Below are 15,298 nucleotides of genomic sequence, written 5' to 3' on the forward strand. Positions count from 1 at the left end.
ATTAGTGTGCGGGGTGCTCACTCCCAGTGCCTGGCCCTGGCTCCGAGGGACTGGCCCCGCCTGGAGTATGGGTTGGAAACAGCCATGAGCACTTTGTAGCTGTGTGGGCCTTTGACTCACGGACTCCTCAAAGGGCTCATGGTCTCCATGAAGACACCTGGAAGGAATGACCAGTCTCTAGAGGGAAGGGCTGGCGGTCAGGCTGGGACTGCGTTTGGGCCAGTTGGGGTTCATGGCCTGGACTCAGCCTCTGACTGCCCCACCTCGCCCTGGACACTAACTTCAAGACTGCTGGACAGAAGGGATGGCTACCACTGGTTTTGATTTGGTGGCACAATTTCAGACTCTGGAAAGAAAATGTAATGAATGGGGTGCGTGTGTGAATAAAATACACATCTGTGTGTATGTAAATGTATGAGCGAGTGTGTGCATATTTGTGTTTGTGCTACACTGGGAGAGTGTCAGCATGTCAGTGAATGTCAGAGTATGTCAGTGAGCATGTCAGCATTGTGGCACTTGGTCCTCCCCCAGTCTTTTGGCACAGACAGACTCACGGGGCCTCCTTGAATGCTCTCTGCTGGAATAGAGGAGCTGAGGTTTATCTTAAAAGAAACCTGGGGTGTGAGTCCTTATCCATAGATGCCTGGAGGCCGATAACCCAGCCACGGAAAGGACTTTTCGATTTGCCTCCTCAGATTAAGGACGTGCTGTGTTATGAAAATATGGTGACCTGTTTCCCCAAACACACAGAGGGATTTGGTCAGGAAAGCTAGACATAGCCCGAAGCTATGGGGCTGCAGCAGGAGCTGGCCTAGAGAGATGGGGCGCAGGAGCTGCCGGCCACAGGGCTGGGGCGGGAGTGACACCAACCACCGTGGGCCAGCTTCTCTAGGCCCTGCTGGCTCTGGACGGCTGACCCAAGTGCTGGGCCCAGGCTTGCATCAGGGGCGAAGAAGGCACCCGATGGAAGCAATCGATTCCTTATAAGGTGAAGCTGCTGCTTCCCAGAGGAGGTCAGCACAGCGGCTGTTCTCCCTCTATGATCAGGGACAGTGTGCTGGGTCTTCCTGTCCTGTCCAGATTAAAGTCTGCAGTTATGGTGGGCTGAGTGCAAGTTCAGACCCTGTGATGCCACACAAGAGGTCCCCGGGTGGTGCAAACGGTTAACGCGCTCGCCTGGTAACTGAAAGGTTGGAGGTTGGAATCTATCCAGAGGAAACTTAGAAGAAAGGCCTGGCAATCTACCTCCAACAAATCACCCATTGAAAACCCCACGGAGCACAGTTCTATTGTGACACACGGGGGGTCACCATGAGTAGGGGTCTACTCAATGGCAACAGGTTTTGGACAGCACACATAGGGTTTCCTTCAGTCTACAAGTAGCATTTCCTTCAGTCCTGTCAGAGGGGCCAGGCCCCTCTTCGGTGGGTCGTTTCAGACAGACAGACAGACAGACCCACACTCTGCCCACAGCCCAGTTGTGGTCATCTAGCCCTGTCTTAGTCATCTAGTCCTGCTATGACATAAATACCACAAGTGGATGGCTTTAACAAACAGAAACGTACTCTCTCACAGTCTAGTAGGCTACAAGTCCAAATTCAGGGCGTCAGCCCCAGGGGAAGGTTTTCTCTGTCGGCTCTGGAGGAAGGTCCTTGTCATCAGTCTTTCCCAGTCGAGGAGCTTCTCTGTGCAGGGACCCTGGGTGCATAGGACACACTATTTTCCTGGCCCACGTGTCTCTGCTCACTTCTCTCTTTTGTACCTCAGAAGAGATTGGCTCAAGACACAATTCAATCTTGTAGATTGAGTCCTGCCTCATTAACATAACTGCCACTAATCCCACCTCGTTAACATCAGAGAGGTAGGATTTACAACACATAGGAAAATCGCATCAGATGACAAAATGGTGGACCATCACACAATACTGAGAATCATGGCCCAGCCAAATTGACACACATTTTTGGGGGACACAGTTCAATTCATAACAGTCCCCAACACTTTGCCCACTTGCTGGGGGTCTGCTCACAGCTGGGGTGACAGCTGGTGGGACAGAGGGAACAGAATGCTCAGAGAGGAATGCAGAATCACACAGTGGGCCTTGCGAGTGGAGCTTGTCTTCTGTTGAAAGAATCTCTTTTGAAAACAGAGGGACCGTCGGAGCCTGACCCGAGAGCAGGTCCTCAGGGTGGAGAGTGGCCTGTCTCAGCCCCCACACTCCCTGGCCATCCATCTGCTCAGCAGCCCTCTCCACGAGGCCAGCACAACTGGCCAAAGAGAAGAATTCTCTCCATCATCCAGTCATTTTGTCTCTGACACAAAGCAGCCCACCTGGCTGGTTTTTCCAATTTTTTAAAACATTGCGTTCATTAAGAATTTGTCTACACATACAAGCAAAAAGGCTCCAGTCTTAGTTCCCTAGGGCTGCCGTAACAAAAAAAGTATGATATGTGGGTGGCTCTAGAGAACAGAAATTTATTTCCCACGGTTCAGGAGTTAGGGTCTTGGCTCTAAGGGAAGGTCCTTCTTTGTGTCTTTTAGCTTCCAGGAACAAGTTGCCGTTGAGTTGACTCCAAGTCATGGTGACCCCATGTGTGTCAGAGCAGAACTGTGCTCCATAAAGTTTTCAAAGGCTGTGATCTTTCAGAAGTAGATTGCCAGGCCTTTCTTCTAAGGCACCTCTGGGTATTAAGCATTTGCACCACCCAGGGACTACCTTCAAATTCTAGTAGGTGCCAGCAATGCTTGGCCTCCTTGGGTTTGTAGATGCACCTGCTTGTATCCTCCCATGGTGTATGTCTCCACGTCTGTTCCCCCTTTTTTTATAAGACGTCCTTTAGAAGGGATTGGGTTTAAGACTCACCCTACTCTGCATGACCCCATCAACATAACAAAAGAAAGCCTCTGTTTCCAAACAAGATCACCTTCACAGGTACAGGGGTTCAGACGTCCACGTAACATTTTGGGGAGCACGATTCAATACATCACAGGTCCCCATAGCATGGTCCTAAGACAGTTTATGTCCTCGGCCACAAAGAGGAAAAAATTCATTGAAAGGTTCACCCTCGACACCTCGGATCCCCGAATCCCCTGCCAGCTGTGAGTTAAAATGAGTCACAACCGGAGCAGGGTAGTATATCAACTGGTATGGCCGGAGGTCTGGTCTTTGTGGGGCCCCAGGGTCAGGAGGGGTGTCCAGGAGCAGCTGGTGGGTGGGGCCAAAGCCCGGGGCCCTGGCCGCGCCCCAGGACCCAGCTATAAATGACTTTACCTCTGCTCCGGCGTTGGAATAACACCAGAAGGTATAGGGGCGGCCCGCCGCAGCTTCTGTTTCTGATAGAGCCCTGGGCCTTGAGATTTAATGGATTAGTTAAAATGATGTGAAAAAATGGATCTCTGATTTATTACCTGCAATTTTTTGCTGATCGCGGCATGTTTTCTTCCAAGCCTGTGTTTTAAAGTCTTGGGCAAATAAGGACGATGTTGTTTACCCGACTCTGCCCTCCGGGCTCATCCACCGACCCTTGGCCCAAAGGCCCCACCAGAGCTTTCAGACAGGAAGTTTAATTTTATAGAATTAAAAAAGAGAAAACAGTCCTTAATTATCTGGCTGTGAAACAGCACTACCCTTTCTTAATTTTAGGAGCTAATAAAATGCCGTTCCTGGAGTTAACTACTTCTGGTCCAAAAGCCCTACAATTTTGGCTATTTGGATAGAATATTTTATGAACTGTTATATATTGCACTACAGTTTTTAAGCTCTGCTATGACATATTTCGCTCAAGATTTATTAGCGCTTTTTATTTAAAACAATATATTAAATAGGGGAGAAAAAGTAATCTTAGGTAAAATGCAAATATTAGCAAAACATAACTTTGACCAAAAACCTCTTTTATTTGAAGTCCTCAGCGTTCCACGGGCCCCCGTCTCCCCCCTCCTACTGTTGCTATAAAAACAGTTTGGGGAACTGCTCACAGCTGCATCATTAATTCAATATGTCTTCCAACATGACTCCAATCAAGGGATCAATTTCAAGGCCAGTTGCCACTTAAGTGACTTTATGGGAACAGAGCCATGAATTGTGTTGGCAAGACCGGCTCAGCGTCCAGCTAAGTTCCTCCTCCCCCCCAGACTCTGAGAATGTCTGCACACGGCCATGTTCCTGAGGGCCTCCACCAAAGCGGCCAACTCCTCCTCTGCCCCCCTACCCTGGACCAGCGGTCCGTGGGGTGTTGGTGTTGGAACCACACCCTTGCCCGTTGTCTTGGCCGCAGAGTCAGTTAACAGGCGGTGTCCACTCTGCTGAAGAGGAATGTCCTTTTTCTTGAATCTGGTTCAGACCTACTGTGTGCAAGCTAGGGCATGCGAGCCCGGGGCATGTTTACTGCTGGAATCTCATGCAGATTGACTGCGTGCAGTCCAGGACGTGTAGCTCAGGATGAGCATACATGGCGTGTGGTCACTGCTGGGATCTGGTGCAGACTTACTGTGTGCAGCCCAGGATGTGCAGGCCCAGGATGCATTTACTGTTTGGATCTGGTGCAGACCTACTGAGTGCAGTCCAGGATGGGCAGGCCAGAGGCATACTCGATGCTGGGAGCAGACGATGTGAGCTTTGGAAACTCACAGATTGGTGTGGCCAGCATGTGCAGGGTGGTCAGCTACGGGCCCTGGATGGGCCTTGGAGGACAGGGGGAACTTGGAGCTTAGGGATCCTTCTGGATCACCACTCAGAGACCCAAAGCACCCATCCTGGAAACAAAGAGAGAGGTACTTGGAGTGAGTGCCTAGGGATCATGTCAGCCTTGGGGTCTCAATGGCTCATGGGTCCTGTTGGCCTGAGGAATTTGTCAGTCTTAGGATCTCATTGGCTTCAGCGTCTCATCTGCCTGGAGGTACTGTTGGGCTCCCAGCCCAGGAGAGGGTGACAGAAGGAGCCCTGTGGTTCATATTGTCCTCATTCTTCCCACATGTCCCTACCTGCTTACTGCCCTTTGCTCAGGTACTTCATCCAGCCGCCTCAGATACACATTGGTGGGGCCTGGCCAGGTCTGGGTAATCATCTTTGCTTGCCCACTGACCAGCTGCTTTGCAGGGTGTGGCTGGGAGCCTGGACTGTGGGTGGGCAAGGGGCCCCTGCTAAGTCACTGGCTGGAAGCCCCCAAGCCCAGCCCGCCCCACATCTGTGCTTGTCCCCACCAGAAGTACAGTCTTCATCTTGAGCGGAAGGGAAGCTGGGCAGGGCTGGGGTGGCAGACGAAGCAGGGCATAGATGAGAGCCAATCCTGGGGAGGCAGGTGTGGGGGGCGGGAGGTGGGACCCCCCTGCATGCTGCACTACCTATCAGCCTTCACTCCCACCACAGGGACCCCGACACAGAACTAATATGTACATCGAGGCAGTGACACAGAGCACCAACCCTGCAAGGGAGTGGGGGGATCCACAGAGAGGCCTGCTCCACGATGGAGCAGCTGTGAAGTCCCAGGTATGGGGGGAAGCTCATGGCCCCCACTGCCAGGGTCCCGCCGCACCCCAGTGCATCCTTCACTCAGCATCGGCCACTGGGCAGGGCTGAGGGTGCAGCCAAGGAGCAAGCAGACACGTCCCTGCCCTGTGGCCTGGAGAGTGGACAGCAAACAACGAGAAAAACAGAATCTTTGCAGCTGGTGGCTCACGTGACCAAGAGAACAAGCAGGGTAAGACAGAAGGGTCATCACAAGGGGTGAGGCACGCTTGGCCTAGAGGCCTAAGGATGCCATTCTGACAAGAGAGCATTTCTGTGGAGACGTGAGGGTGAGCCCAGGTGGAGACTTTCAGGGCACCGGACTAGCTAGCCTGGGAACAGGAGGTGGAGGGGCTCTGGGGGTGGGGGGGGGGGTGCGGTACGCAGTGAGGGTGGGAGATGGGGGCCGTCAGGAGTGCGGGCTGTATTGTGGCCTTCCTTTGGGATCATGGAGCCTGCTACCTTTGCAGGGCAGCAGGAAAAATCTCCAGGCCAGGCAGCCCAGGTGTTGTGGGTTGAATTGTGACCCCTAGAAAGATGTTGAAGTCCTAATCCCAGTACCTGTGAAAGTGACCTTGTTTGGAAATAGGGTCTTTGAAGGTATTATCAGTTAGGTTAACATAAGGTGAGACTGGAGAGGGATGTTTGCTAATCCGATCTGAGTGGTGTCCTATAAACGAGAAGAAAAGACACAGAAAGACACACAGAGGGAGGATGGCCATGTGACAACGAAGGCAGAAATTGAAGTGATGCAGCTACAGACCAGGGAACGCCAAGGATTGCCAGTTGTCACCAGTACCTAGGAGACAGGAAAGGAAGTAACTTCGAGAAGAGCATAGCCCCATTGATATCTTGATCTCAGACTCCCAGGCTCCAGAACTGAGAGACAGTAAATTTCTGTTCTTACAAGCCACTCACTTTGTGACACTTTGTTATGTCAGTTCTTGGAAATGAATATGCCGGGTAACACACCTGGGCCATCTCCTGCAAGCCTGTCCCTCTGTGAGGAACTTGTCATTGTTTGTACTCTGGATGCCCAGGGCAGCATCTGTTTGATCTCGGCTGTCACTGGGCGATGGACAGGCATGGAGCCGCTGACAGACCAATGCAACTTTGGGCAATTAAAAAGCAAACTGTTGCCATCAATCACAGTGACTGATGTTTCTGCGAAGACCCCTCCCAGCCATGTGCCTACCATTCAGCCCAGTGCAGTCAGTTAATTTGTGGGCATTCGGGCATTCAAAAAACAAAGAGAAACCTATTGCCATTGAGTTGATCCTGACTTATAGGGACCTTATAGGGCAGAATAGGACTGCCACATAGGGTTTCCAAGGATCAGCTGGTAGATTTGAACTGCTGACTTTTTGGTTAGCAGCTAAGCTCTTAACCACTGCACCACCAGGGCTCCAAGCAGATATCACTATCTTGAGCCCTATGGGCCCCCTTGCATCTCTCTCCAGCCCCGCTCAGGGACGGACAGGTGGGCTGGTGTCACATCTGTTTGTTGCATCTTTAATGAATTTAACAAGGCCATCTTGTGCGGCCAGAGGAGGGGATCTGTGCTGAGCTGGGCATGGGAGCACTCTTTCCAAGAGCAGTGCTTATCACTCCCCTTGCCTGGCTGCCCATGTTTCTGGCCCTGCTGGGCACCCTTGGCCAGTGGAGCTGCTCAACAACGTGAAGCCCTGTGTTATGGATTGGACTGTGTCCCCCTAAGATATGTGTTGCATATCCTAATTTCTGTGCCTGTGGTTATATAATCTCATTTGGGAACAGGTTGCTTTGCGTGTTTCTGAGACAGGATTAGTGTAGGGTGTGTATCTTGAGTCAATTTCTTTTGAGAGCTATAAAAGAGATTAAATGGAAACTGGAAGCGGAGATGGGGGAAAAGAGATGCCAAGCCACGTAAAGATTTCCCAGAGCAAAAACTCAGAAGAGGCAAGGACCTTCCTCCAGAGTTGACAGAGAAAAAGCCTTCCCCTAGAGCCAGCACCCTGAATTTGGACTTTTAACCTCCTAAACTGTGAGAAAATAAATTTCTGTTTGTTAAAGCGACCCACTTGTGGTATTTCTGTTATAGCAGCTCTAAGTAACTAAGACAGTCTGGCTCCGGCGCCTGCAAGCCTACACCCTCTCCCCCTGCTCCCTCCCCATCCATGCCTTTTGGGAGCGAATTAGACCATCTTCCTTGGGAGAGGAGAGCTCAGGGTACCTGCCCGAAGGCACCCACCCAGGCAGAGGCCACTTTCTTACAGTATTCAAAATTGGCCCGATCCCAAATCTGTATTTTATTGCAAAAAAGGAGTGAGCACTTGTTATGGATTGAATTGCGTTCCCCCAAGAGAATCTGTTCAATTCTTCACCTCTTTACCTGTGAACGTGATCCTGTTTGGAAATAGGGGCTTTCTTTGAAGGTGTTTTCAGCTAAGTCAACATGAGGCCATCCTGGAGTGGGGGGGGGGGGGGAGGGTCCCAATCCCATCTGAGTGTCTCCTAAAAGGGGAGAAGAGACACAGAGGACCAGAAGCTAGGAGAGACAAGGAAGGCTCTTCTCCTAGAGCAGACAGAGGGAGCATAGCCCTGCTGGCACCCTGAATTCAGATTCCTAGTCTCCAGAACTATGAGACGACAAATTTCTGTTGTTACAGGTTGTTGTTGTTAGCTACCATGCAGTCAGCTCTGACTCATGGTGCCCTGATGTACAACAGAACAAAATGCTACTTGATTCTGCGCCACCCTCACAGTTGCCCATATGTTCAAGTCCGTTAATGAGGCTATTGTGTCAATGCACCTCACTGAGTGTCTCCCTCGTCCTTGCTGGTCCTCTACTTCACCAGATATGATGTCTTCCTCTAGTGATTGATCCCCCCGATGACGTGTCCAAAGCAAGTGAGTCAGGCAATGTTCTGTTGTGATTCATAAGGTTTTCACTGGCCAATTTTGAAAAGTAGATTGCCAAGCCTTTCTTCCTGGTTGTCTTAGTCTGGGAGCTCCATTGAAACCTGTCCATCATGGGCAGCCCTTCTGCTATTTGCAAAACTGGTGACGTAGTTTCCAGCATCACAGCAACACACAAGCCACCACAGATGAACAGACAGACATATGGTGGCCTGTGGTTATAAGTCACTGAGTGTGTGATGCTTTGTATGGCAGCCCCAGGATGCTAAGCACCTCTCCCCTTCAAATAGGACTATGAGTCACTTGCACCCCAGCCCACCAGCCCACACCTGGGTGTCATGACCCACCACCCCATATCATGAGGAAGCAGACCTGGGTTGTAGGATTGTAGCTACCTACACAGACTGCAGTCATCCCAGGGTGCAAACCTGAGCTCCCACACTCCTCATCTTGTGCAGAGCGGGCCTTCTGGGCTCAGGTGGGGGATGACCCATAGCATGGTAGTCAAGGGCACTGGATCGGCTCGGAAGCCAGGTGCTCAGTGCAGAGCCTGGGGCCTGCGTGGGCCTATTGAGTGCGGGCTACTTTTTGAGACCCAAGCAGCGAGGAGGGTGGTACCTGGACCCTCAGACTGTCACCCAGTGAGTGACCCCCCTCCACCTTCCCCATGCCCTCCCTGGTGATGGATTGAGTTGGAAAGACCAAATGTGGGGTGCCCCACAAAACACATGTGGTTCTCATTGTGCCACGTAATCCGTGGGCTGCAGGCTTGGGAGACCGGCAGGTCTTTCTGGGCTTGGACTGCCTCCATGGTTGGGGGGTGGGGTGGGCGGAGGGGATGTGATCCTGCCCTGGGGAAAGAATAGAACTTGTAGAGAGGGCAGAGGGGCAGGAGCCATGGCTGGAAGGGGCATCTGCAGGGTGAAGGCTGTGGGGAAGAGCAGATGGCTGGGCGCAGAGTAGGGTCTGAGCTCTCTCCTGGGTGTGGGTTTTCTGCTGGGCTCATGGCATCCAAGAAGACAGCCAGCGAGGGGGCTCACCCAGCAGCCAGCAAGACGCCAGCTCCCCCGACTCCACTGGCTTCCACACAAGAGGCCTCTTGAGAGTCCCAACTCCCGTTACCTTCCTAAAGTGCCCGGCCTACACTCCCTGGACCTGAGGGACTCCTACCTACCCCCTGTAAATGCCCTGCTTTGTTTGGGCAATGGCTGAGGTTGGTTTTCATTTCACTTGAGCCAGGCCTCCCATCTTCACTTGGAGCTAATGGAGCCTTCCAAGATCTATTTTGGGTAACCTCGGAGCTGAAAACGGCTCCGGGATGATAAAAGCCTCCTGGTGATGCATTTGATGCTGCCTTCAAAGGCAGAATTGGGGTTGAAATAGGATCCGAGAGCCTGGGCTGACGGGCGGGCAGGCCAGCGGAAGGGGCAGGGCTGGGGCAATCACAGGCCCTTAGGAAGAGTGAGCAAGATCGATCCGAGCAACTGCGAGGCCAGCAATTCTGACGCACATGGAAGCTGAGGGCCCGGAGTGTCATCCAGGATTAACAACTCCCCAGACAAGCCATGGGCAGCCGTGGGAAAGTGCTCAGCCGCTCTTGCTTGCTGCTCAGTACACCCACTGCCCACCCTGGGAAGATCAACACCGTCTGGATCGAGGGGCCATGGGCTGGGCAGGAGCCAGGGCCTTTGCCAGACACAGGGGCTTGGTAATACAGGGAGCAAGCATCTGAGTGGGGTCTATTTATAGCCCCGAGCTGCACATCCAGACTAGGAGGAAGAGGTTTGGGAGCCCCCACCAAAGCTTGCAGGGCCCTCACCCCCTCCCATGCATCCGGAATGTGTTCCATGGTCAAGAATGTCAGAAGTAGCTGAGAAGTGGGGGCGGGTTGCCGCTGAGATGGCAGCCATGTCAAACCCCATATGGAGATCATTACTGGTCCCAGGGAAAATGGCCCTTGTTTGGGGCTCAGGTGTCCGAGGGTGACAGCCTGTGCCACTGAGGATGTGGGGGACAGTGTGGGGGGAGGGCTACCGATGTAAATGGCCAGGCTGATGTTAGTTGGGAGCCCCAACAAAGCCCAGGGTACAGGACAAGGCTGGGCAGAGAGTAGGACCTCCAAGTTGCAAAGCCTGGCCAGTAAAACTGGGACTTCATGAATAGGAGGAAAGAGAAGGGCTTGAGATAATACAGAGGGGTGTTGGCCCTATTCATCTCTCTCTGTCACTTCTTCCCTGCCTTTCTTTTCTCTGCCCAAGCCTCCCCCTACCTCCACTCTCTGCCTCCCTGCCCCACTCCATCCCCCCTTTACCCTTCACTTCTGTGTCTCTGCCTGTTTCCCCCTTCCTCTGTTCTTCATCTCTGTCCCCGTGTTGCCTTGAGGTTCAGAGATTTGGTCAGAAGGTGCCCATCAGTGATCAGGGATCATGAATAAGGTGATTCTGATTCTGCATGAAGTGGCTGGGAGACTGAGAAGCTTTAAATCATTTAACGCTAGAAACTGAAATAAGAGAACCCTAGATTACCAGCATCACTATCTGCTTGCCGGAAATAAACAAAACCCTCTCTGGGGGAAGATAACATAATTTTAAGCCAGATGGTTTTTATATATTTCTTAAATATATAATGTCTGGCTCTCAACAAAAAATAACTAGGCATATGAGGAGACAATGTGAAATAACAGGCAACATAGAAAGATTCATAGGAGCTCCAAATATTGTTGTAAAATGCCGTCGAATTGGTTCTGGCTCAGCGATCTTATGTACAATGGAACAAAACACTGCCCAGTCCTGCTCCATCCTCACAATCCTTGTTATGCTTGAGTCCATTGTTGCAGCCACTCTGTCAATCCATCTTGTTGAGGGTCTTCCTCTCTTTTGATGACCCTCTACTTTACCAAGCATGATTATCCTTCTCCAGGGCCTGGTCCTTCCTGATAGCAGGTCCAATGTACATGAGACGAAGTCTCACCATCCTTGCCTCTAAGGACCATTCTGGCTGTACTTTTTCTGAGAGTGATTTGTTCTTTCTTCTGACAGTCCATGGCATATTTAAAATTCTTCACCAACAGCATAATTCAAAAAAAAAAAAAAAATTCAAAGGCATCAATTATTCTTCAGTCTTCCTTATTCATTGAAAGGTGATTGAAAACACTATGGCTTGGGTCAGGCACACCTTAGTCCTTAAAGTGACTTCTTTGCTTTTTAACACTTTAAAGAGGTCTTTTTCAGCAGATTTGACCAATGCAATGTGTCATTTGATTCTTTGACTTCCCTGCTTCCATAGGTGTTGATTGTGGATCCAAGTAAAATAAAATCCTTGACAACTTCATATTGGACTTACCATAAACAGACATTAAAATATCTGTGGTTACTCTGTTCAAGGAGATAAAATAAATGAGCTAGAATTTTTTCAGAAAATGGGAAACTATAAAAAAGTACAAAATAGAAAATCAAGAAATAAAAATTATAATACTCAAAATTAAGACTTGATGGATATGTTGAACAACGAATTAGACACAAATGGAAAGATAATTAAAGAACTTGGAGACTGGTCAAGAAAAGAAAAATCCAGATTAAAGCATGGAGAAACAAAATATGGAAAACACAGAAGAGAACTTAAGACTTATAAGGGATAAAGTGGACAGTCCTAACAGCCTTATAGTTGGATCCAAGAGGAAGAAGAGAGGGAATACAAGGAAGAAAAAATTTGCATAGATAATATGTGAAAAATATTTAAAGTTGACAAAATACATCAGACCAAGAAGTCCTAAAACCCCATACAGATCTTGAAAGTTGGGGGTTTCAAATAGGAGGGCAAAGAGGAGATTACGGGATCACCATGGTGAGGCACTGTTCCCTACCCAAATGCAGTGACAAATAACTTCTCCAGGTCTGCCTTTTTCTGTCTTCTCTATCTGTGTCTTTCCCTGGTCATCATAATAAACTGACGAAAACCAAAGTACAGGAGAAATCTTAAAAACAACCAGTAAGTAAGAGCCTTTTCTTTCAAAGGAGCCATGGTTAGACCTATAGCTGGCCAACAGACACAATAGAAACCAAAAGACAATGAACTAATGTCTTCAACACTTTGAAAGAAGAAAACCACTATTCCAGAATCCTATACAAAGCAAAAGTCTATTTCAAGAAAGAGGGTAAAATAAAGCCATTTCTAATCAAACAAAATCTGAGAAGCTGTCCGCAGCAGATGCTCACCAAAGAAAACATTGAAGGAATCAACAGAAGAAAGAAGGCCTGTATGGAAGGTCAAAATAGAAAGAAATGCAGAGCAGCAGAAATGGTAAGCGGGTGGTTGAATTCATACGAATACCAGCTGTATAAACAAAAATTAACAGTGTCTTAGGTTAAAACATATATAGATTAAGATACACGACATCAATGCATTTAAGCCAGAGAGAGTAAAATGGAATCATGGTATTCTAAAATCTTTGCACTGTCCCTGAAGAGGGTAAAAGCAGTAAGTAACACTATACTTTGATTGGTCAAGAATGCATGCTGTAATCTCCAGGAGAACCACTAAAGGAATAAACATGTATATACAACTGATGAGATAATGATAGGTCAAATAATAAAATAAACTACTGAACTAATCTGAAAGAAGGCAAAAAAGCAGAAAAAACATAGACTATTCAGGCCAAATAGAAAGTAAACAGAGCCTCACGCTCCCCAATATCAAAACATACTATACAGTCACTATAATCAAAACAGCCAGGTATTGGTTCAGTGACAGGCACATGGACCAGTGGAACAGAACTGAGAACTCAGAATTAAACCCAGCCATCTACGGACAACCGATTTTCAACAAAGGGTCAAAGTCCATTCAATGAGGCAGAGACAGTCTCTTTAATAAATGGTGCTGGCAAAACTGGATATCTACCTGCAGAAAAATGAAACAGGACCCATACCTCACACCATATACAGAAACAAACTCAAAATGGATCAAAGGCCTAAATGTTAAACCTAAAACTATAAAATTCCTGGGTGAAAAGTATGGGACCTAATCTTTTGTAAAAATAGGATAACAAACATAACACTAAATGCGTGAATAGAAGAAGACAAAATAGATAGATGGGACCTCATAAAAATTAAAAACTTATGCTCACCAAAAGATTTTATTAAAAGAGTAAATAGACAACCTACAGACTGGGAAAAACCTTTGGAAACAACATATCCGATAAAGGTCTAATCTCTGAAACCTATAGAAAACTGTAACAACTCAACAACAGAAAGATGAACAACCCAGTCACAAAATGGGCAACTGACATGAACGGAAACTTCACCAAAGAGGGCATCCAAGCAGCCAACAAACTTATGAAAAGGTGCTCAAGATCATTAGGCATTAGAGAGATGCAAATCAAAACTACAATGAGATTCCAACCATCCTACCCCAGCTAAAATGGCACTGATTAAAAAAAAAAAAAAGAAGATAACAAATGTTGGCAAGGATACGGGGAGATTAGAGCCTTTATCCATTGCTGATAGGACTGTAAAATGGTACAACCACTATGGAAAAAAAAATGGCACTTTTTCAAAAAAACTTGAAATAGAACTACTCTTTGACCGAGCTATCCCACTCCTAGGTATATACCCTAAAACGAAACCAAGCCCGGTGCCGCCAGGTCGCCTAAAAAAAATAAAAATTTATTTTTTTAAGTCGCCTAAAAATAGTGACACAAACAGATATATGCACACCTACGCTCATGGCTCCTTTATTCAGAATAACAAACGAGTGGAAACAACTGAAGTACTCATCAACGAATGAATAGACAAGCAAATTGTGGTATGTACACACAATGGAATACTCCTGTCATGGATTGAATTGTGTCCCCAAAAATATGTGTATCAATCTGGCTGGGCCATGATTCCCAGTATTGTGTGGTTGTCCTCTATTTTGTGACTGACATAATTTTCCTATGTGTTGTAAATCCTAACCCCTGCCTGTGGTTAATGAGGCAAGATTAGATTATGGTAAAGAGGATTAGGGTGGGATGTAACTGCTTGCTCAGGTCACATTCCTGATTCAATGTAAAAGGAGTTTCCCTGGGGTGTAGCCTGCGCCACCTTTTATCTTACAAGAGATAAAAGGAAAGGAAAGGGAGCAGAGAGGGAGAACCACGTACCACCAAGAAAACAGTGCCAGGAGCTCAGTGTGTCTTTTGGACCTGGGGTTCCTGCTTAGAGAAGCTCCTAGTCCAGGGGAAGATTGATGACAAGGACCTTCCTCCAGAACTGGCAGAGAGAAAAAGCCTTCCCCTGGAGCTGGCACCCTGAATTTGGGCTTCTAGCTTACTAGACCGTGAGAAAACAAACTTCTGTTTGTTAAAGCCATCCACTTGTGGTATTTCCGTTATAGCAGCCCTAGATAACTAAGACAACTACACAACCGCAAAGAACAATGATGAGTCTGTGAAACATTTTAACAGGGATGGACCTAGAGGGTATAATGCTAAGTGAAATAAGTCAAGTATGTAAGACCAAATATTGTATGATTCCTCTTTTACAAGAAGACAAAAATAGATATATAGAGACCAATGTTCATGGGTGGTTACGGGGGAGGGGTGGGGGAGAGAGGGGAAAGTATACTTTAGATTGTAGAGACTTGTTATTTTATTTTGTTATTATTTTTTGTGATGGGAAAAGTGGCTCCAAACGTGGATGTAATAAGCACATCACAACCAAAGTAATAATATTTGAGCACATATGGATGGGTACAGGCATATTGGCACACAAGTGGGCACAGGAGTGTACATAGGTGAGAACAGAAGTACCTATACCCATTGCTGTTGCCATTGAGTCAATTCCAACTCATAGCTACCCTATAGGACAGGGTAGAACTTTTCCATAGGGTTTCCGAGGCTGTAAATCTTTACGGAAGCAGACT

The sequence above is a fragment of the Elephas maximus genome, chromosome 3 (assembly GCF_024166365.1).
Source record: "Elephas maximus indicus isolate mEleMax1 chromosome 3, mEleMax1 primary haplotype, whole genome shotgun sequence".
NCBI lineage: Eukaryota > Metazoa > Chordata > Mammalia > Proboscidea > Elephantidae > Elephas > Elephas maximus.